Source organism: Peromyscus leucopus, chromosome X (genome assembly GCF_004664715.2).
Source record: "Peromyscus leucopus breed LL Stock chromosome X, UCI_PerLeu_2.1, whole genome shotgun sequence".
NCBI lineage: Eukaryota > Metazoa > Chordata > Mammalia > Rodentia > Cricetidae > Peromyscus > Peromyscus leucopus.
This window is the reverse complement of record NC_051083.1, coordinates 30,077,704-30,099,565: the sequence shown is the minus strand read 5'-3', so window position 1 is coordinate 30,099,565 and position 21,862 is coordinate 30,077,704.

Genomic DNA, 21,862 nt, shown 5'->3' with positions numbered 1-21,862 from the left:
ATATCTTCCTCTGGCCTCCATGGGCATCCGAACACATCTCTCTCTCTCTCTCTCTCTCTCTCTCTCTCTCTCTCTCTCTCTCTCTCTCTCTCTCTCACACACACACACACACACACACACACACACACACACAAACACACACAAATGTATAAAGGATCTCCATCTCATGTTTTATTAAAAGTAATGCTAGACCAGAATAGAAATGCTTAATAAAAGGATTTGCTTCAAGTATTTATGGTTTTCATTTTGTAAAATGTGTATGGCTGTTTTACCTGCATGTATGTTTATGCAGCACATCGATACCTGGTGCTGGAGGAGGCCAGAAGAGGCATCAGATCCCCCGGGAGGAGAGTTACAGACAGTTGTGAGCCATCATGTGGATGCTGGGAATCAAACCCAAGTCCTCTGGAAGATTAGCCAGTGCTCTTAACTGCTGAACCATCTCTCACACTCCTGCTTCAAGCATTTAATCTAGATTACAAAATAGGCGTATGCAGGGACACTTGGCTCAGTCTGGGAGGAGGGGACTGGACCTGCCTGGACTGAGTCTACCAGGTTGATCGCAATCCTCGGGGAGGACTTGTCCTGGAGGAGGTGGGAATGGGGGTGGGCTGGGGGGAAGGGGAGGGTTGGGAGGGGGGAGAATAGGGGAACCCGTGGCTGATATGTAGAACTGAATGGTATTGTAAAATAAAATAAAAGGAAAAAAATAGGCATCTGAACTAATGACAAAGGTAATGTGTCACTTGGCTAGTGAAGTCACACGTGGGATGTAAAGATGTATTTAATTCAATTTTATGCATTTACTGAGTAGCTACTATGTGGAAAACACGGCAGGCACCTGGGCTGTTATGAGTATTCTTTTTTTTTTTTTTTTTTGGTTTTTTGGTTTTTCGAGACAGGGTTAGTTTGGGTGCCTGATCTGCATCTCACTCTGTAGACCAGGCTGGCCTCAAACTCACACAGAACCGCCTGGCTCTGCCTCCCAAATGCTGGGATTAAAGGCGTGTGCCACCACTGCCCGGCGAGCATTCTTATGTACGTATTTCCCACATCTTTCTTTTTGAGCATTTTTGGGGGAGTAGAATTGCAAGTCATCTCCTAAGCTCCATGTTTTCTCCTTAGTCCATGTGCTCCGTGCTCCATGCTCCATGCTCCATGTTGGATTCCTAGTCGAAAACCCTACCTCCAGTACAGAAGCTTTCAAGCTTTTCCATTTATTCAAGATAAGTTGGTTCCACTGGCAGGTCTCCAAACGGTGTCAACTGTGCTTTGATCTTAGTAGCTTGGGCTGTGTTTGGTGAAACTAAATAGGACTCCTACCCATCACCAGGCCTGAACAACCCATGGCAAGAAAGAGGACAAGGTCCAGTAAGTTCTACCATCCAAGGGTCAATTGAAATCTATGTTCTGACAAGAGCTGGCTTACATCTTCTTCTTTACCTCCTTCCTTCTTTCTCAACCACACACATCCTTCACCTCTGCATTCTGTCAAGGAGTTGTCCGTATCTGAACAGCTTATATCCACTACTGGTCAACAATGATCTTTCTGATTTCCAAGTGTGCTAGTCTCATCTGTTGCTGTGACAAACACCACAGCCAAAAGCAACTTAGAGGATGTCTTAGGGTTTGTATTGCTATGAAGAGACACCATGACTACAGCAACTCTTATAAAGGAAAACATTTAATTTGGGCTAGCTTATAGTTCATAAGTTTAGTCTATTATCATCATGGTGGGACATGGTGGCATGCAGGCAGACATGGTGCTGGAGAAGGAACTGAGTCTTACATCTTGATCCACAGGCAACAGGAAGTGAACTGAGACACTGGGTGAGTCTTGGGCATATTTGAGACCTCAAAGCCCACCTCCACAGTGACATAGTTTCTCCAACAAGGCCATACCTATTCCAACAAAGCCACACCTCCTAAAAAGTGCCACTCCCTATGAGCTTATGGAGGCCAATTACATTCAAACTACTACAGAAGAGAAGAGTTTATCCAGCTTACATTTCCAAGACACAGTATACCATTGAGGGAGGCCAGCCAAGGAGCTCAAAGCAGGAATTTAAAGCAGAAATCATGGAGGAATGCTCCTTGCTGATTTGCTTCCAGGCTCATGCTATATAGCTATACAGGTCAGGACTACCTGCCTGGGAAATGGTGCTGCCCACAGTGAGGTGGGCCCTCCTACATTAACAATCAAGACAATATTCCACAGACAAGCTTATAGACTGATTTGATCTGGGCAATCCCTCAACTTGGATTTATCCTCAGGTGACTCTAAACTGTGTAAAGCTGACAGTTAAGGCTAACTAGGGCACCTAGGTTATAGATTTGAGGTCTTGCTATATTTCTGCCCCTTTAACAGGGAAAGGAGGAACAAAGCAAAGAATGAAAATGTAATAAAATTTTCCTTATATTTGTCAAAGTAGTAAAGGGAATCTTAAAATTATTCACTAAAATGAGGATTAATGGTCTGGAGATGTAGCTTGGCTGTTAAGAGTGCTTGTCTAACACGAATGAAACTGACTTTAGTCTCTAACACTTCATATACTAGGTGTGGTGGTACATGCATGTAATTCCAGCACTCAAGAGGCTGAGGCAGGAGGATCAGAAGTTCAATGGCATTCATGGTAACATAACAGGTTTAAAGTTCAGCCTGGGTCACATCAGATCCTGTTTCAAAAAAAAAAAAAGCACTTAAATTTTATTTCTATTACAGAAAGTTATACTTTCCCTGCCCAAAGTTATTAAGACTCAAGGGAGTTATTTCACTGCATCAATGCAATGTAAATTACGTTTTTAAAATGATGGTGGTGCATGACTTCAATCCTAGCACTTGGGAGGCAGAGGCAGACAGATCTCTGTGAGTTCGAGGTCAGCCTGGTTTACAGAGAGAGTTCCAGGACAGCCAGAAGTATTATATAGAGAAATCTTGTCTCAAAATTACAAAAAAAAGCCTCTCTGGAGCTGAAGGTTAAGAGCACTGGCTGCTCCTCCAGAGCAGTTCTCTACATGGTGGTTCACAACACCCAGGGTATATGATACCCTCTTCTGACTTCTATGGGCACCACACACACATGTGGTCACAGGCATACATATAGGCAAAGCATTCAAGCACATAAAAGGAAGTTTAAAATAATTTTAAAAGATTTTAAAATACATCTGTCTGTGCATTTCTAATCCCAGCACGTCTAACGAAACAAGATGGATGTTGGAGACAGGACAATCACCCAGAGCTAAAAAGCAAGTTAGCCTGGAGTACACAGTGTTGTAGCAGAAACAACCAAGAAGAGGACAGCTTCCAAAAGTTGTCTTCTGACCTCCACCTGCTTGTAATGTCACTTGTATATGCGTTCTCTCTCTCTCCCTCTCTGCACACACACACACACACACACACACACACACACACACACACACAATTTTTAAATATATCTGCTGAAGCTGAGAGATAGCGTAGCAGTTATGAGCACTTGCTATTCTTTATACAAGAAAGACCTGGGTTTGGTTCCCAACACCCACGTGGTGGTTCACAGCCACTTGTGACTCCAGTTCCAGGGGATTCAACTCCTTCCAGCCTCTGTGAGCACTAGTCATGCATGTAGTGTGTGCATGCATATGTGTGTGTGTGTGTGTGTGTGTGTGTGTGTGTGTGTGTTGTAGAATATTAGTTTTGAGATGTGTTGCATTAGTTTATGCTTTGGAATATTTGTTTAATGATGCAAAGATGTGTTGCATTCTTTGATGTTGCATTTGTTAACTCTGTGAAGCTGTGTTACTGTGCCTGCCTAAAACACCTGATGGGTCTAATAAAGAGCTGAATGACCAATAGTGAGGCAGGAGAGAGAAATAGGTGGGGCTGGCAGGCAGAGAGAATAAATAGGAGAGAAATGGAGAAAGAGGAATGAGAAAAGGTAGAAAAGAGGATGCTAGGGGCAGCCAACAGCCATACAGTCAGCAGCAGAGTAAGAAGGAAAGAAAGATATACAGAATAAAGAAAGATAAAAATCCCAGAGGCAAAATGTAGTTAAAGAAAAACAGGATAATTTAAGTTAGAAAAGCTGGCTAGAAACAAGCCAAGCTAAGACTGAGCATTCATAAGTAAAAATAAGTCTCAATGTATTTATTTGGAGCTGGGTGGTGGGCCCCCAAAGAGTTAAAAAAACTACTCAGTGTGTGTGTGTGTGTGTGTGTGTGTGTGTGTGTGTGTTGTGTGTACACCTGTGTGCAAACAAGTACTCATATACACAAAATTTTATAAATTAAAAAAAATTCCTATGTTGTAAAGATTACAACCATCTGATTTTTGACAAAGATACCAAAACATACACTGGAGAAAAGACAGCTTCTTCAGTGTAAGAGCTGAAACTCTTAATGCAAGTGGTAAACAATTGGTGTGGCAGTGTGGGGAGAGGAGTGGGGACACAGAGCTGAAAGTGCTAAAGAATAATCTAAAGGAAACACTTCAAGACACAGGCACAGGTTTTCTGAAAGGAACCCAATAGCCAGGAAATAATACTAAGAATTGACAAATGAGGTTGCATACATTTTTTAAATGCTTTTGTACAGCAAAGGAAACAAACAGCACAGTGAAGAGAAGAGTCAGCCTACACAATGGGGGGAAATCTTCACAGCTGTACATCTGACGGGGACTAATAGCTGGAATATATAAAGAGCTGAAAAAGTTAAATACCAAAAAAAAAAAGATCATCCAATCAAAAGATTGACAAATGAAAACTGAATATGGTGGCACATGGCTATAATTCCAGCACACAGAGGCAGAAGTTCAAAATCATCCTCAGTTACACAGTTTGATGGTAGCCTTGGCTACACGAGACCTGTAATAAATAAGTAAAAAACAAATGGGGAAAGATGTGCTATTTCTGCCAGGTTGGACATGACCATTGTTGTTTGGCTTTGGGTCAGAGCAGCTGCAGCCACATATGGGAGACCCTTATGAAATCTAGCCTAACATTCCTTCATGAAAGGAAGAGACAAGACTCACAAGGAGCCTCCGTAAAAATCTTGATTATTAATTTTCATTTATGTGTATGTGTCTGTGTTGAGTGTATACCAAGCTTACGTGGCTGCCTGTGGAGGACAGAAGAGGGCTAGAGTTATAGGCAGCTGTGAGCCACCAGATCTCTGCTCTTGACTGTTGAATCATCTCTCCAGCCTCCTTCATGAAATCTTAAAGATGCTCTTCCCCAAGATAATGGAGGAGGTAAACAGTTTTGTGAGGCGGAGGGAAAGGAGTGGAGAAACACACTCTTTGCTAGTTTATAGCTGACTGGAAGTTGCTCTGGGACTCCTCAGTGGTGAAACTGTCTATGGGTCACCCAATAAACTCACTGATTGACCAAGCTGGACTTAGAATCCTTTCTTTGATCTGTTGGTGCCCTCTCTATCCGGAATTAATAGACATTTCTTTATATTGCCCCAGGAAACATCACATGACAGTAAAAGCACAGAGAATTCTCAAAGACAAAACAAAAAAAAGGGTAATAAACATAGGGGAACACACTCAGTATATTTTATTCCTTTCTTTTAAAAATATTGTTTTTATTAATTCTTTGAGAGGGTCACACAAGGCTGGGTGTGGTAATGCATGCCTTTAATCCCAGTACTGGGAACACAGAGGCAGATAGATCACTGTGAGCTCGAGGCCAGCGTGGTCTACACAGTGAGTTCCAAAAGAGCCAGAGCTATGTAGACAGACCTTGTCAAAAAAAAAATTTAAAGAAGTTCATGCAATGTATTTTGATTTTATTCCTCCCCTAACTCATTCCAGATCCATTCCCACTTCTCTACCCTCCCAACTTCATGTTCTCTCTTCTTGGAAAAACAACAAAACAAAACAAACAAACAACAACAACAACAACAAACTCATGGTGCTGCCCAAATCTTCTCTGGTGTAGAGCCTGCCCTGGTCCATGATCGACCTACCAGGGGTCACATCCTTCAAGAAAACTGGCCCTACCTTTCCCAGCATCTATCAAATGCCAATAGCTCCTCAGCAGGGCTGAGAGTTTGTGCCTATCTCTCCCCTTCTCCATGCTGCGAGTTTTGCCCGGCTTGAGCTTGCTCAGATTTTGTGTATACTGTCACAATTTCTATGACTTCATATGCACATCTGTCCTGTTGTGCCCAGAAAACACTGCTATCTTGTAGTCATCCACCACCTCTAAATCTTACAAGCTTTCTAACCCCTCTTTTGTGAAGATTCCTGAGCCTTCCCTCACAAATGAATGACTCACAAGGGCAGGCTGGAGAGATGGCTCAGCGGTTAAGAGTATTTGTTGCCCTTGCAAAGGATCCAGGTTCAGTCCCCAGCATCCACATGGCAGCTCACAACTGTCTGTAACTCCAGTTCCAGAGGCCCCAACATTCTCTTCTTGACTCTGCAGGCATTGCATGTACATGGCACACAAACATCTATCATGCAAGCAAAAAATGCCCATGCACATAAAGAAAAAATAATATGTCTATATATGATGAAAGCAGAAGAGGGACTATTTGGGAAGAGAAAGGAAGGGGACCAATAGCAGGGAGGAAAAAGAGGGAGGCAAATACAAGCAAAGTACATGATTCACTTGTACACGATTCACTTGTATGAAAACATCTTAATGAAATCCATTATTTTGCACCATGAATATATGCTAATAATAAAAAAATCAATCTCTGAGCAAAATAGTCATTAAGGACACATGAGACATCCCTTTGGGTTTTCAGTGGTCAGTGAGAATGCTTAGGAGAGGCAGTGGTGGCTTCAGATTTTGTCGATACTGTGTGTTGTATATACATTTTGGCTATCGGGACTGTGTGTTGAAATTATATTTTGACAACACTCTTATTCTTCTCACTGAGAGCTCATAATTACATAGAGTGGCTAAGAGAGAGATGCTGATGGAAATTATCATGGCCTAAAGACTCCCAAACCATGCCAGGGAACCTCTTGCCATTCTCTTCACCTTTTCGTGAAAAGGAGCAACAAACTGTATAGGTCACAGTGACATATGATAGATGTCGCTAGGCCACAACACTTCTCAAGGCACATTACTGATGACTGTCAGTGTCCTTAGCGTATGCTCTTCAAGGTATCTGTAGCCTAGTGGTGAGACTGGAAATATGTGTTACAGAGGAAAATACTATTGACTACCTTGATAATAATATGCAATGATGGGGCTTCTTTGTTAGTCAGAAGGTGGCTTCTCTGTGGAAGATCTATTTAAACTGAGACAGGACCCTCCCTGCAAGGGGTAAAGGCTTAAGGCAGAGGAGTTGGCTCTTAGCAGGATGCCCTGGATGGAGAGACATGCTGATCATGCTGCCAGGTCATACGAGATCAAGAACACTGCTGTCAAGGGGGATGAGGAATGAGGACTGCCTAATGAAGCAGGATGTTGAGGATGCAATTCAGGTGCTCGGCTGGATTCTACATGCACTGCCATAAAGGAGGCTATAGCCCTCCATGATCACCCTTCTCCTGTGGGAAAGGAAACCATATAAAGCAATATTAGATGGAAAGTCTCTTCTAAGAACAGGTGTCTCTTGTGAGCATGGTGGACAGGTAGAAAACATCAGTAGCTTGGCCACTGAATCAATTGGTTAATCTGCTTTTCAGAGGTGCCAACATGGGCAGAGTGCCTCCTGGATGGTCTCTGTAATGGGCTCAGCTGTTTCCCTTCCAAGTTCCTATGCTGAAATCCTAATTCTCTGTATCTAAGAATGTGACTGTATTTGAAGGTGGGATCTTCAAAGAGTTCATTAGTGTAAAACTGTGGTCAGTGGGCTGGACTCTAGTCCCATATAACTGCCATTCTTCTATGAAGAGAAAGCTGATGCAGATGTGAACACAGGGAGAAGACACATGCCTTTGAGAGCATGTAACCACAGTTGAAAGCCTACTATCCATTGAGCACAGATTAAAATGATGGGTACCACCAGGTGTCAGCAAACCATAGCCTGAGGGACAAGTGCTCACAGAGTAATGACAGTTTAATATTTTTAAATGGCTTAAAATTAAAGAGATATGTAATACCTGAAAACTATCTGAACTTCTAGTTTCAGTCTTCACACTCAGTGTTTTACTGGAATACCACTTCAGGCAGTTGTGTTATCTGTTGTCTAGAGCCACTTACCTCCTATAAATGCAGAGTCTGATTGTCCCCAGGGGCTATACCTGCACTCTGAAATCTTTAGCTTCTGGCCCTTTCAAAACAGCTGTTGGTCTCTACAGAAGACCATAGTCTGATCCCAAAGGAAACAAGTCTAGCTAGGAAGGGGATATGTTGAAGTGATCATTTCGACAATACATTGTAATATATTTTTGATTTTTTTTTGAGCTAGTATCTCATGTAGGCCAGTTTGGCCTTGAGCTCACTATGTAGGCAAATGAGGGGATTATAGTTGTGGACCACCACGCCTTATTTATGCAGTGCTACAGATCAAACTCAGGACAAACAATATGACTTTCGGAGCCAATTGCAGAATGAAAAATGAGAGCTTCTTGTTAAAAAATAATAAAGAATTCAGAAACTGTGACAGCAGAGCCTTAAACCAAAGGTGGAGCCCTTGTGACTGCACAGGTCTCATACCAAGAAACCAACCTAGCTTGCAACGATAGGCAGATGAACTAAATAAGTATGGAAACAATGCAATCTCCTGGAAATTATGCACACTTGAGTGCACGTATATGTGTGCGTGCGTGCGTGCATATGTGTGTGTGTGTGTGTGTGTGTGTGTGTGTGTGTGTGTGTTTCTCCCCAGCCCCCCTTGGAAACACAGGCTCCAGTAATCTTATCACTTCAGCATCCCAAGGACTACTGGCATTCCACTCATTGTATCTGGCTACAAATGTTCACAACAGATTGTCTTCTTGTTATTTGCTCAATTCTTCCTTAAAAACAGTATTACTATTTATCTCTTTAGTGTGCGTGGATGTGCACACCTGTGCCTTGGTGCACACATGGAGCTTAGAAAACAGCCTGTGGGAGTTGGTTTTCTCCTTCTACCATGTAGACCCCGGGTATTGAACTCTGGCTTTCAGGCTTGGTGGCAAATGTCCTTACTGGCTCCAGAGCCATCTTTCTGGTTCTTTTCAATTTTCTTAAAAGCAGGATGCAAGCTGGATGAAAACTCAGTAGGTAGAAGTCTCTGATTTTCATGGGGCACAGTACTCAACATTTACTTAGGTCTTAGATTAAAGACAGCAACTTGGGAGTGAGGCTGGAGAGGTGGTTCAATTGATTAAGTGCTTACCTTGAGTTTGATTCCTAGAACCCATGTAAAAATAAGCCTGGTACAGTGCAGCACTTATAATCCCAAGACTGACGAAGGAATTGATCCCTGATCAGTTGATCAGAGGTTGATCCCTGACATTCACTGGCCAGCCTAGCTTACTTGACAAGTATCAGACAAGTGAGAGACCCTCTCTCAAAACATGGCAGATGCCTCCTGAGGTTGCCTTCTGTCCTCTACATGTGTATGTGTACACACTTATGTGTTTTTGCCTATTTACAATAAGATTTAAACTGGATCTACTATGATGCAAATTCTAATTGGTCTTAATAATAAAAACCTGGAGTCAGATATTGGGGTAAATGCTAAAAGATCAGAGAAGTAAAGGAGCAGTCATTAGAGAGACTTCTTACCTCTATGGAATCCTCAGACCAAAAAGGGGTTCACTCCCGTCTCCTCCCACTTCATATTCCTGTCTCTACCTCCCTAGTGCTGGGATTAAAGGCATGAGCTTCCACCACCTAGCTATTTCTCTTTTAGACTGGATAAATCTCTTGTAGCCCAGGGTGGCCTTGAACTCCTGATCTTCCTGCTTCCTCCTCACTAGTCCTAAGATTAAAGGTGTGTGCCATCACTGCCTGACCTCTATGGTTAACTAGTGGCTAGCTCCACACTCTGATCCCCAGGAAAGCTTTATTTGTCAGAAGACAAACAAAATATCACCACAATCCACTACAATTATTTCATTATAACAGAAATTTCAAGTTTCATCTATTTAACTATTTCATACATTCAGTAAGAGAGGAAGAGTATAAGGCAGTCAAGCCTCTTTCTGAGTTGAATGGTGTGGGCCATATTAAGGGACTTCCCCTCTATTTATTTAGAGATGACTCTTGTGGTCTACAAAGGAACAACATGCCCTTGTACCCACAGCAAGTTAACAGTCTTGTAAAATAACAACCAAGCTCCTCTTCAGTTCTTTTGATTTTCAGAAACAAGAACCTTATGCTTAGCACCCCTTGGATACTGTTTGTTAGGATTCTGCCATTCCTCCAGCTGCATGACTGCACATGTGCAGTTCAGTAGCTAAGCAAGGGGTCTTACTTTATCAATGTGCTGTGTGATCATGCAAATGTGCGCAGCGTGGTCATGCAATCAGCGCATGCATGGCATAGCTCTGTAAGCCCACCTGCCCATGTGCACAGGAATCCTTAAAAAGCCAGACACAGACTCCTCCCCTCTCTTCTCTTTTCTTGTCCCCCCCCCCCAATAAAGCTCTGATACTGGGTCTTGTCGTGTCTCATGACTTTTTCGCCTGGTAACAGCACCTCTTATATTTTTAAAACAACATTGGTACTATGACGAGACAGGCTCTCCCGGCGCTCTGCATCTGGGGCTGTGTCCTGGACCCTGTACCGAGGTTTATTGGATCTACAACTGCCCGCTCTGCTTTTTTTTATTTGTCCAGCCACCGGGACCACTACACACAACACACCCACTAACCAGATTGGTGAGTTTCCCTTTTCCAATCCCCCACCATTTCCTCCAGCTGTAGCCTGAGATATATTCCTCGCACCAGACCCCTGCGGACCGTGACACATTCTCTCTTGACAAAGTATTGAATGCTGTCTGGACTCACGGGGAGTCCTCCAGTAACATATGCCTCCCAGCCCTTGCCCCTCTTGTGACGACGGTTAGGGTAACTTGTGTTGATAATTTATGCTGGTCCAGATTACCTATCCCCGGGACGACTAAAATGGGAAGCTGGGATCCTGTTTGTTATTTTATTTTATTTTTCTCTCAGCTGCAGTCATGGGACATGGAGGCTTCCTCCTTGCAGTTCCACTCCTTCTCTGACAAATGCCTTAAATACCCCCAGATATCAGTAAATTTGGCCACATAACAGCTGCTTGAACCCTGATATTTCACAGGAATTATCTAACTTCCGCCAGTGAACGGGTAAATGAAAAGAGCTACCTTATCCCCATGCTTTACCTAAGCTCTGAACCCTCCCTTTCTGAGTCCTTCTCTCCTGTCCACTTGCATTCCTCAACCTAAGGAATCTCTGACTCCAAAGGTCTGGAAGCAGGCTAGGATGCATGCAAGTAAGTTTACGATCAGGACCCACATTGGGATCATAATAATCCGGATGGCTCTCTAGCCAGAGATCAGTTTACAGCCTGCCTCCTGGCGGGTCTTCCTAAAGCTGTCCTCAAGTTTATCAAAAATAAATTCAAGACACAGAATAAAATCTGTCTCTTATCTCCCAGAGCTTCCTGACATTAGGGATACTCTTACGCATCTGGAGAGCAAGGCTCCTGACCCCAGAGGTGAATGTTTCAGCTGTGGCATTTAAGGTGTACCATGGGAGAGATAAGAAAGCCCATGAACAGAATTGCCAAATGCTGGCACACGCTACTCAAGCCGCCGCATAAGGGCTTCCAGGTCCTTGTTTTAGAAGGCCACATGGGCTAGTGCATGCCCTGCCGGGCCGACAATTGAGCCTTGTTCAAAGTGCCACCTAGAGAAATAACTGGTCAGCTGACTGCCCTCATGCACCTTGGGGCATGGGGACAAACAAAGACCTCCAGTAGATCTCTTAGGCTTGGCCACAGGCTCACAGGGAACCCAGGATGCAGCATGGGGCAATCCATTTCCTTCCTGTTGGATACCGAGCCTCTTAATCAGCCCTGAGGGAGTTTTGCGGTCCCACATCTCCTTCTTGTGTCCCTATTGTTGGCGCAGGGGGACAGCCTTACCCACCTCACCAGACCCCACCACTTATTCAGGGGTACCTAATGGGAAGAGATTTCCCAGCTAAGGTAGGAGCTTTCATTTCATTTGCTCCCTCCATGTGCCTCACTCCAGACCGGTCAGCAGTGCTTCTCATGCTCAGTGACACAGACAGGGCCCTGCTCTCTCTCAAGTTCCAGAGGACATCAGGATCCACTGCCTTGTTGCCAATTCCAGAATGAGGTCTCACCCCACAAGCTTTTCTCTTCCTGGTTCCCTCTTCTAATCAACTACTCAGCTAATTGTTGCAGGATCGCCATACAGCTGGAGTCCAAGGATCATCAGAAATACCCAGGTGGTAAGGAACTAACAGTCAAAAGGTATTTACACCCCCAGACCCAAAAAAAAAACCAGACTTTAATATAACCGTCTATTACTGTTAAATGCTCTCAGCAATTGATCACCAGCTTGAATCCACCTGGACAGCACCTTGTCAAACGATTCCCAAAGCAGCAGACAACCCCATGGTGCCAGTCTACCTCAGAAGCCCCCTTCTCTATGCCCCCAAGAGTCAACTGATGCCCACCAAGTCAGCTGGAAGCAGTTTTTCTGGGAGAAAGGACACCCCTATTCCTGTTCACCCACTTTTTTTATAATAAGCAAAAAGTCTGGAATGTTAGGATTCTACTGTTCCTCCAGCTGCATGACTGTACGTACACAGTTCAGTAGCTAAGTAAGGGGTCTTATGTCACTAGTGAGCTGTGTGATCACGCAAATGCGCACAACGTGGTCACGCAATCAGCGCACGCATGGCACAGCTCCGTAAGCCCACCTGCCCATGTGCACAGGAATCCCTAAAAAGCCAGACACAGACTCCTCCCCTCTTCTCTGTTCTCTTCCCCCCATCTCTTCTCTACTCTCTCCTCCCCCCCACTATTTCCCTAGGCCTGGTTCTTTTGTCCCCCCCCTTCCTCCTAATAAAGCTCTGATACTGGGTTTTGTGTCTCATGACCTTTTCGCCTGGTAACCAGTGCCACTTACCATTTTTTAAAACAACACTGTTGGCTTTGACTGACCCCACTGATGAGAAATAGCCGTGGAGTCAATTTGTCAAGAATTGCCATCAGGTCAAGGCTTCTCATGCTTAAGGGAAGTTAGTAAGCATTTTTACTTCTTTTTAGTTATTTCCTTAAAGAAGTCATTCCTATGTATTAATAAGATTTATTGATTAAAAACAGTTGACCAAAACAATTACTGAGCCATCCATCTTTAACATCTTGAAAAAGGAAATTTTGTAATTAGTTGTGTTAATGGCACTGCATTTTATTACACTAAAACAAACAAATAAAAACAATGACAAAAATCTCAGGAGCTGGGAATAAGGCTTAGTTGATAAGAATGCTTGCCTAGTATGTGTGAAATTTTGGGGTTAATCCTCAGAACCAGTATAAACTAAGTGTAGAAATGTACTTCTGGATGAAAGAGAATCAGAAGCCGGGTGGTGGTGGTGGTGGTGGTGGTGGTGGTGGTGGTGGTGGTGCACGCCTTTAAACCCAGCACTCGGGAGGCAGAGGCAGGCAAATCTCTGTGAGTTCGAGGCCAGCCTGGGCTACCAAGTGAGTTCCAGGAAAGGCGCAAAGCTACACAGAGAAACCCTGTCTCGAAAAAAAAAGAAAGAGAATCAGAAGATGGAAGTTATTTTCCTTACATAGTGACTTCAAGGCCAGCCTGAATTACATGAGACCACATGACTTAGTCCGTGTTCTATTGCTATGAAGAGACACCATGACCCCACAACTCTTTTCATATTTGTTTGCTTATTTATTTATTTATTCATTCATTCATTCGCTTATTTATTGGTTATTTCAAGACAGGGTTTCTCTGTGAAACAGTCCTGACTGTCCTGGAACTCACTCTGTAGACCAGGCTGGCCTGGAACTCACAGAGATCCGCCTACCTCTGCCTCCTGAGTAATGGGATTAAAGGTGTGCTCCACCATCACCCAGCTGACCGTAGTCCACTCTTATAAAAGAAAGCATTTAATTGGGGCTTGCTTACAGTTCAGAAGTTCAGTCCATTATCATCATGGCAGGAAGTATGGCAGCATGCAGGCAGACATGGTAGCTCGAGAAGTTTAGAGTTCTACATCCAGATCTGCACGTAGCAGGAAGAGAGTACCACTGGGCCTGGCTTGAGCTTCTGAAACCTCAAAGCCCACCCCCAGTGACACACATCCTTCAACAAGGCCACACCAACTAACCCTTGTCAAGTAGCCCCACTCCCTACTGACCAAGTATTCAAATATTTGATCCTATAGGGGCTATTCCTATTCAAACCACCACACCATATCTGAAAAAAAAAATTATGCAAATTTGGGAGATAGTCAAGGTACTCACATTAGAGGAAACAGCATGGAAAAGTAATAGTTGTACACTGTATTAATTACTTTTCTGTTGCGGTGATAAAATATCATGACCAAAAGCAACTTATAGAAGGACGAGTTTATTTTGGCTTCTGTTTGCTATGGGAGAGTTCATAATGGCAGCAGGTAGTGGGAGCAGGAGGCTAGCTGGTCACATAGGAAGCTGAGAGAAAACCACAAGTGGGTCAGGGTTATAAAAGCTCAAAGCCCACCCTCAGTGACTACAGCCTCCAGAAAGGCTGCCCCTCCTAAAGGTTCCATAAACCTCCCAAACAGCGTCACCAAATGGGGCCAAGTGATCAAGTATCTGAGCCTATAGCGGACATTTCTCATTCAATGCACCACACACATAATATATGATTGAAAGAAAGTGGTGTTCACTGATTGCAGGGGACTCTGCCACCCCCACAGTCAGCGGAGTAACAACCTGTAGGAGGCAAAAAGATAGTTTTGTTCAACACAACTCAGTAGCCAGTGTTGGTTCAAACTTCAAGAGTCTGACCCCAGTAGCTTATTTTAGGCATACTTAAGCACAGCACAATTTTGTGAAATTTTTTTCCTGGTGATAATTAACTCAATCCCATATGCACAATAAATCTTAAGATGTGACTACATTGAAACTCTTGGTAAGTACATGTGACATCTTCCATAAAGATGGGTTCTACCTGGAAAAAACCTAGATGTCCCTCAACTGAAGAATGGATAAAGAAATGTGGTACATATACACAATATGACATGAAATTTGCAGGCAAATGGATGGAACTAGAAAATATCATCCTGAGGTAACCCAGACTCAGAAGGACAAACATAGTATGTACTCACTCAAGTGGATATTAGATATAAGCAAAGTACAATCAGACTGCAACCCACAGATCCAGGGAGGCTACCTAGCAGGGAGGCCCTAGGATGACTGTGGTTTATGATAAGTTTTTCCCCCCACTGGGCATGCTTTAGTGAAACATTCCAATATTAAGATAAGAAACATTCCATTGCCAGGCGTTGGTGGCGCACGCCTTTAATCCCAGCATTCGGGAGGCAGAGCCAGGTGGATCTCTGTGAGTTCGAGGCCAGCCTGGGCTACCAAGTGAGCTCCAGGAAAGGCGCAAAGCTACACAGAGAAACCCTGTCTCGAAAAATCAAAAAAAAAAAAAAGATAAGAAACATTCCAATATTAAGATAAGAATTTCATCATAACAAGCTGATGAAAGGATACACTGGCTGTACTTTCAGGAGGGGAGGCTAAAATCTTTTTAGATTATGGATTAGCCTATAGAAAAATGTTTGCATAAATCAAACAGTGAAGGGGAAGATGAATAGGAATCTCACTTCCACAACTTAAGTAAAACATAGCTCTCTGCACAGATGAAGATGGGTTTCTTCTATATCCCAGAATCTATATATATATATATATATATATATATATATATATATATATATATATATAATTCAACTATTATTTGGCTTTAAAGGGCTTATTGGGAAATGTTATCATTTTTACTATTTTCTACAGAGAAAATATTTTCCAGTTTCAAATAACTCTGGACTTTGGAATTATAACCTGTTTTTCTGTTAAAAAAAAACATTTAAGTGGAAAATGCTGAAGGACCACTGAACTCGATGTTGTTTTTACATATCTATATCTATATAAAATAATGATTATAAATGTTTGTTTAAAAAGGTGAAGTGCAAATGTGAATTTAATAAGAAGTTGTAGATTTTCAACACTGTACACAAACTCCTTTGTTACAAATAAATATTTATGCTTCTAAAAAAAGAAAGCTAAACAAAAAGAAATAAATAAAATAAAAATAAATTAAAAAGATGAGTTCTATATGTCTTTATTCCCAGCATTCAGGAGGTAGGAGCAGGTGGATCTCTGTGAGTTCAAAATCAGCCTGGTCTACAGAATTCCAGAACAGCCAGGGCTATACATAGAAACCCTGTCTCAAAAAACTAAACAAAAATGATGGGTTATATAGATTGACTTCATGCGACACCTTCCATAAAGATAAGTTCTATAGATTGACAAGCTCATGATAAGGGTCTAGGAAAAGATCTGATGTGGTCTTGGCCACACAGATAGTGCAAAGGTAGTGCAAAGGACACCAGGCTATGAACTATGTCCCATCGCAGCCTTCTGGGCAGATCACAGGTTATGTATCACTCCCTTGAAAGGAAAACTCTGTGTGTTTAACATGCTGGCTTCCCTTGTGCTTATCTGTGAGTACGAGGACCTCCATACCTCTTACAATTGATTTCTTAACAATTAACTACTTAACTTCTACAATCATTCTCTTGTATTTTGTAACAGGGGAAACTGAATCTCACTACATAATTTATGAAAGCCTGGAACTTGCTGTTTAGCCTTGGCTAACACTGAATCCACAATCCTCTTGCCTTTGCCTCATGAGTGCTGGGATTATAGGTGTTTCCAACTACACCTGGCTTACAAATATTTCTCCTGTTTCTTCCACTGACTTCCTGTCCTCACATGTACTCTTCAGTTTAGTTCCTCCCATCTGCAGATTCTTCTTATAGTTTCTATGTTGTGTGCTTCAAGATTGTGTCTGGGTAGTAGTTTCAATAAGTAATCTTTCACTTCCTCTCCCATTTCTTACTTTAGCCCCTAGTTAATTTTGCTTCCACAGGGTCTCGTAGAGAAAAAGTCCAGAATTATCATGGGTCTAACAAGATGGCTCAGTGGGTAAGGGCATTTGCCATCAAGACTGACAACCTAAGTTAGATCACCAGAACCTATATGGTGGAAAGAAAGAACGAACTCCCACAAAGGTTCTCTGACCTCTACATGTGTGGTGTGGTGCTTTGAAAGAAAATGGTCCCCAAAGGAAGTCGTACTATTAGGGGATGTGGCCTTGATGGAGTAGGTGTGGTGTCATTGGAGGAAGTGTGTCACTCTGGAGGCCGACTTTTATGTCTCATATATGCTCGAGATACCACCTAGTGTCTCAGTTCACTTCCTGTTGCCTGCAAGTGCTAGGACACTTGGCTCCTTCTCCAGCACCACATCTGCCTGCACGCCACCATGTGGAGCCATAATGATAATGGACTAAACCTCTGAAAATGGAAGCCACCCCAATTAAATGTTTTTCCTTTGCAAGAGTTGCTGTGGTCATGGAGTCTCTTCACAGCAATAGAAACCCTAGCTAAGACAGAAGTTGGTACCAGGGATTGGGGTATTGCTGTGATAGGCCTGACCATGTATTTGTTTGGAGGAATGTGGGCTTTGGTACTTTGGGTTAGGAAAGCAGTGGAATGATTTAAGTGCTGGTTAATGGGCCATACTAGTAGGATCATGGAAGACAGTGGTGCTAAGAGTCATTTGAACTATGGGGGCTCACTCAAGAGGTTTCAGAGGAGAAGAATTTTAGCATGTTGTTTAGAGATCGTTCTTGTGATATTTTGGTAAAGAAAGTAGCTGCTTTTTGCCCTTGTCTGAAGAGTCTGCCTGAGGCTAAAGTGAAGAGTTTTGGATTAATTCTGTTGGCAGAGGAAATCTCAAAACAGCCTAGTCTAGACTCTGTTGTGTGGTTATTACTGGTCACTCTGATACAGATTTATAAAGAAAAAGAGCAAGAAAATGTACACTTTGAGGAAAAAAGGAGCACCAGGAAGTGGAATGGAGTGAAGTCCTGTGTTCAAGGAGATAAACAGATTAAGAAATGGAATAAAGGGAGTGATGACCTCAGGTAAAGATTGCATCCAGATAAGTTTCCAGAAGAGCACTGGCTGTTCTTCCAGAGGTCCTGAGTTCAATTCCCAGCAACCACATGGTGGCTCACAACCATCTGTAACGAGATCTGGTACCCTCTTCTTGCCTACAGGCATACATGCAGACAGAGCACTGTATACACAAAAAATAAATCTTAAAAAAAAGAAAAGCTTAGAGCCTGGTGTGGTGCACACCTTTAATCTCGGCACTGGGAAGGCAGAGAGGCTGGTGGATCCCTGAGTTTGAGGCCAGCCTGGACTACAGAGCAAGTTCCAGGACAGCCAAGCTTAGGCAGTGAAGGACAGAAAGCTGGTGAAGACGTAATTGAACAAAGGGGCCATGTACCAGCCCCAGTAAGCAGCAGAATTTGGCAGCTTTGGTCATGTGGTTCTGAAGTTAAGGATGGAAGAAAGGGGCTATGACTAAGAAAAGCTGCCGAGGCCAGGCATGTGTCAGGGGTGTCCCTGAATTGAGGCCTAAAGAGGCCATTGCATGAAACTGTGAAAGTGAAGCCTGGATTGCCTTAGAGACTCCAAGATGTTGGAGATGCCAGAACTGTGGGATACCTACTAAGGAAAGCTGCTAACAGAGAATGGAACCAGCTCAAGAGAAAGAAATATGTTGCAGTTAACAAAGCTGAAACAAGTTGGAGATCTGAGGAGTGTTTTGGCATTCGACACAGAGATGCAGAGTTTGGTTTGTCCAGCTGCTTTTCAGTTTTGCTTTGTCCAGTATTTTCTCACTATGCTCACTGCCCTACGTTTTGAAATGGTAATGTGCCATTATATGTTGGAAGCATGTGATCTGCTTTTTTTTTTATATAGATTTATTTATTATGTATACAGTGTTCTGCCTGCATGTATGTCTGCAGGTCAGAAGAGGGCGCCAGATCTCATTATAGATGGTTGTGAGCCACCATGCAGTTGCTGGGAATTGAACTCAGGACCTCTGGAAGAGCAGTCAGTGCTCTTAACCTCTGAGCCATCTCTCCAGCCCTGATCTGCTTTTTTTTTTTTAAACAGGTGATTACAATTAAGAGATGGCATGAATCTCAGAAGAGACTTATTTATATTTAAACTTTTAAGTAAGTTTGGAACTGTTGTAGACTATGGGGACTTTTGAAGTTGGACTGAATGTAGTTTTGCATTATGATATGGCTACAAGCCTTTGAGGGCCAGCGAGTGGAATGTGGTGGTTTGAAAGAAAATAGCCCCTAAGGAAGTGACATTATTAAGAGGTGTGGCCTTGTTGGAGTAGGTGTGGTCTTGAGGAAGAAGTGTGTCACTGTGGAGGAGGACTGTGAGATTTCATATATGCTCAAGATACCACCCAGTGTCTCAGTTCACTTCCTGTTGTCTGCAAGATGTAGGGCACTTGTCCAGCACCATGTCTGCCTGCATGCCAGCATCTCAAATCATGATAATAACAGACTAATCCTCTGAAAATGCAAGCCATCACAATTAAATGTTTTCCTTATAAGACTTGTCATGATCATGGTGTCTCCTCACAGCAACAGAAACCCTAACTAAGACACTTGGTAAACCTCACCCACAAATAAATACAATTTTTAAAAATTCCAGAAGCTAGCTGGGCAGTGGTGACACATGCCTTTAATCCCAGCACTCAGGAGGCAGAGCCAGGTGGATTTCTGTGAGCTCAAAGCCAGCCTGGTCTACAGAGTGAGCTCCAGGACAGGTACCAAAGCTACACAAAGAAACCCTGTCTTGAAACCCCCCCCCCCCAAAAAAAAACCAGAAGCTATGAGCTTCCAATTTTACTTCATCTATCCATTTCACAGAGTACCCACTTGCACCCACCCTTCAGGAGTACAGAACCTTACAGCACAGGGCAGACTAATATGCTGTTAACATTTCCCTTGCCAGTGGACAAACTATTTGATGATTCTCCTGGTGCTCTGTGGCTGATAAAATTTAAAAAGGGTTTTCTATGCTCACACATCATGAAGTTCAAAACAGGGAAGGGATTTGAGATCCTTCTAACAAAGCCTTTGGACAAGCCACGTGAGAACTAGGAGCCTTTTGTCTTCCCTGTGTCCTGGGTCCATTCTCAGATAAGGACATAAACTTTGTGAGAATTCTGACATCTTAACAATTAGGGGCTTTTACTTCAGGTTTTCCTGTTTTGGTGGGCTTGAGACATTGGCTTTGGCCTTTAAGGGTCTCTGCATCACTATTACTGAACCATTAATTCTTCTCTTTTACCTGTTCCTCATTGTTGCCCTCTTCCTCCTTCTCCCCCAGGAGGATGTTCTCATGGTAGATATAGCATGAGAAGGCCACAGAAGAAGTTTGATCATACCTCCCATGATTTGCATTTAAAAATTTTTGGATAATTATTAAGACTGGGTATTTATACCTCGGATTTAGATACTGTGCTGTTTTTGTGAACTAGATACTAGTCAGCTGGGAAGAGGTACCCTCAATTGAGAAAATGCCTCCATTAGAGTGACCTTTAGGCAAGTGTGCAGGGGCATTTTCTATTAATGATTGATACAGCAGAGCCTACTGTGGGCAGTGCCACCCCTGGGCTGGCACTCCTGGGTTGTATAAGAATACATATTGAGCAAGCCAGTGAGCATGGCCTCTGCTTCAGTTTCCAAGTACTTGCTTGAGCTCCTGCCCTGGCTTCCCTTCGTGATGGACTATAACCTGTAAGATCTGATAAACTCTTTCTTCCCCAAGTTCTTCTTTTTTTTTGGTCAGTGTTTTGTCATAGTAACAGAAACCAAACTAGGACAGATAGCTCATGATTTTGTTTTTGTGTGTGTGTGTGTGTGTGTGTGTGTGTGTGTGTGTGTGTGTGTGTGTCTTAGTTAGTGTACTACTATTGCTGTGAAGAGACACCATGACCACAGCAACTCTTAGAAAGGAAAACATTTAATTGGGACTGGCTTTACAGTTTCAGAGGCTTAGTCCATTGTCATCATGGTGGAGAGCACGGCAACATGCAGGCAGACATGGTGCTTGAAGTAGCTGAGTTGTATATCCAGATCCACAGGCAGTAGGAAGAGAGAGACTCTGGGATTGGAATGGGCTTTTTGAAACCTCAAAGCCCATCCCCAGGGACATACTTCCTTCAACAAGGCTACACTTCCTTCAACCAGGCCACACCTCCTAATCCTTTCAAACAGTGCCACTCCCTGGTGATCAAGCATTCAAATCTATGAGCCTATGGGGGCCATTCTCATTTAAACCACTACAGTTTGCTTTTGTTTTTGGAGACAGTCTCAGTATATAGTCCTGGCTGGCATGAAATTCACTATGTCAAACAGGCTACCCTTGAACTCACAGAGTTGCCTTCTTCTATCTCCCTAAGGGTTGGGATTAAATACCTGTGCCACCAAGTCAGGCAATGTGATTTTTGAAAGCAAAATTCTGTATCAAGTCATCAACAATGACAACTAGAACTTGTTTTTCCAAATACGATTTTACATTTCATTATTTGTGTGTGTGTGTGGGGGGGGGAGATACAGTCACACACTTGCCACAGTACTTTTATGGAGGTCAGAGACAACTTTTGAGAGTGTTTTATTACAAGAATTTATTATCTATGGTTTCCTGTTATATCCAGTTTGTATTAAAACATGTAGGCATCTTTTTCAATAACAGTTTCGCTCTTGCTAAAATATACCTATATAATGATTTATAGTTTAATAATCTACACATACATGGTATAATTTAAAATTTTAGATTTCACAAAATATAGCAGGAATACAC